General features: G+C 39.4%; 1 non-coding gene across 1 annotated transcript; it reads right to left on the reverse strand.

The window, feature by feature from the left end:
• Window positions 1-908: 908 nt before the first annotated feature.
• LOC136530014 (small nucleolar RNA R71) lies at window positions 909-1017 on the reverse strand. Its single transcript, XR_010777524.1, has one exon. It is a non-coding gene; the product is annotated as a small nucleolar RNA R71 (small nucleolar RNA).
• Between the last annotated feature and the right edge of the window lie 1556 nt (window positions 1018-2573).

Raw genomic sequence — 2573 nt, forward strand, 5'->3', positions numbered from 1 at the left:
TGCGCTTGCAGATCCTTTTCATTCATATATTTAAGTAGATCCTTTTCATTCATATATTTATATATTCTTTCTAGTCACATAAAATGATAAAGAACTACTTAGCATCATTCTAGTAGTAATGCTATGTAGTACTAACAATCATCTCTGGCATCATCACTAGGGATGACAACCTAGTAAAGTAATGTTAGGAGATATAGGTTTATAATATATGACTACTAAAATAAGTGACAAGTTAATAAATACCAACAAGCATTTCTGGTGCCATTGCCGGGAAAGGTAGCTAGGCAAAGGAAGTATTGATAAACTTATACTTATTGATGTGATCGAGATAACCATTAACCCCTGCTCAAGCAGGCTTACCCTTGTTTTATCTACTTTTATATCTTATGCAGGGTAATGTATGACCGGTTTTGACCTTCCGATGAACTACGTTGAAGATCTAGAAGCATTACTTAAAAGGACTAAGGCTAAACTCAAGAAAGTTTTAGCTTTAGAGTCGGAAAACAACCAGATAAAGCAAAGCTTAACACCTAAATTTGAAGCTATGGCTAACATAACTCTTCGTGAATTCTCTGCTCCAACTATGGCCAACATCTGTACTAGACCGACAGTCAATGTCGGAGATAATGGATTCGAGCTCAAGCCAGCCCTCATCAACATGGTGCAAGCAAGCTAGTTTTGTGAAAAGGCACATGAAGATGCAAGTGCTCATCTCCAACACTTTCTGGTGATCTACAACACTTTCACCATCAAAGGAGTAACCCAAGATGACATATTACTTTGATTCTTCCCATTCTCTCACTTGGGGAAGGCGAAGCAATGGTTCTACGCTAACAAAGATAGAAATACTACATGGGATAACTACTCTACTGCCTTCCTAGCAATGTTCTTTCCCATAGGCAAGACCAATGCTCTGCATGGGAGAATCTCAAGCTTTCAGCAACAACATGATAAATCTATCCCTGAGGCATGGGAACGCTTTCAAGATTACATTACAGAATGTCCTCGTCATGGGATGGAGAATTGGCTACTCATGTAGACTTTGTACCATGGGTTGACCAATAGTACCTGTTATACTATGGATGCTACTACTGGAGGTGCATTCCTGTCACTCACCATACCAACTACAATAGCTTTTGTGGAGAAGATCGCCTCCAATCAAGGCTAGAATGAAGAATGTGTTCAAACCCGCAAGAGAGGTGGAGGTATGCATCAACTCAAGGAGGTAGACATGCTATTTGCCAAGATGGGCCTACTAATGAAGAAGCCTGAAGATAGAGCCAATGAGAAGCAAGAAAGTCATGCACATTCATGATTCTCGCATGACATGTGAAGTGTGTGGAAACATTGGCATTCAGGGAGCAACTGTCCTAAAACCATGAGGATGTGAACTTTGTCAGCAACAACAACTTTCGTCCTCAGTAGAATCAATGATGGAATCAGCAACATAGACTAAACTACCAAGGTAATTACCAAGGTAACTATCAAGGTAATAATTTTAATAATTTCAATCAACCACCCTTGAGAGAATTAATTACTGGCCAATCCAAACTTATGGAGGGATTATATAGAAAGGTAGCTACCAATGATAAAATTCTATAGAACATAAATAATAGAATGGATAGCTTGGCTCCTGCCATTAAGAATCAACATAGCTTTAATAAAATGATAGAATCACAAATAGCTCAGCTGGCTGCTGCTGTTTCTCCGTCCGACAAAGGTAATATTCCGAGGCAACCAGAAGATCTAGAAACTACAAATCTTGGCGATATTCACAATGCAGCATATTACTATATACAACCATCAATGAGAAGGTGGATAGATTATACCTTGCTAGAAAAGAAGAGCGAACCAGGAAGACCTGTCATCCCCATCGCCATTGGACCTCACATTTTTCAAGAAGTTGTCTGTGACTTCGGAGCAAGTGTCATTATCATGCCTAAGGTAATTTATGATCAAATTAATGGAGATACTTTGTTGTACACAAATATGCATTTGCAGCTTGTAGATCAGTTACTCTGCTATCCCAAGGGAGTTCTTGAAGATGCCATTGTTCAAGTGGGACAATCATTTGTTCCCATAGACTTTGTGGTTTTGGAAATAGGTGGAGATGTAAGGGCACCCATTATTTTGGGCCGACCTTTCCTAAGCACCACAAAAGCCATAATCTACGCGGACAGTGCCAAAATTTGCTTCACAATCAAGGATAAAATGGAGAAGTTCTCTTTCAAGAATTGTATCTTACAATCTTCTAGACATCCACAAATGTCGTACCTGCCTAAAGAGACAACAATGACCAAGAAGAAGAAGAATAGGAGGAGGAAGAACAAAGTCAGGCAATCACGAGAAGAATGAACCAACATGATAACACAATCAGATCAGAGTATGACCACCTCCTTGCTTCACCATAACTTGCAAAGAAGGATGGTCCAGGCGTACCAATGATCGAGTGTACCATTGGACAAAGAATATTCCATAAGACCTTCTACGACATTGGATCGGGTGTTAACATCATGTCCAAGGTAACGCATGAATACTTATTTGCTGATAAACCTTTGTTCCCTTAATATATG

This window comes from Miscanthus floridulus, chromosome 19 (genome assembly GCF_019320115.1).
Source record: "Miscanthus floridulus cultivar M001 chromosome 19, ASM1932011v1, whole genome shotgun sequence".
Lineage (NCBI taxonomy): Eukaryota > Viridiplantae > Streptophyta > Magnoliopsida > Poales > Poaceae > Miscanthus > Miscanthus floridulus.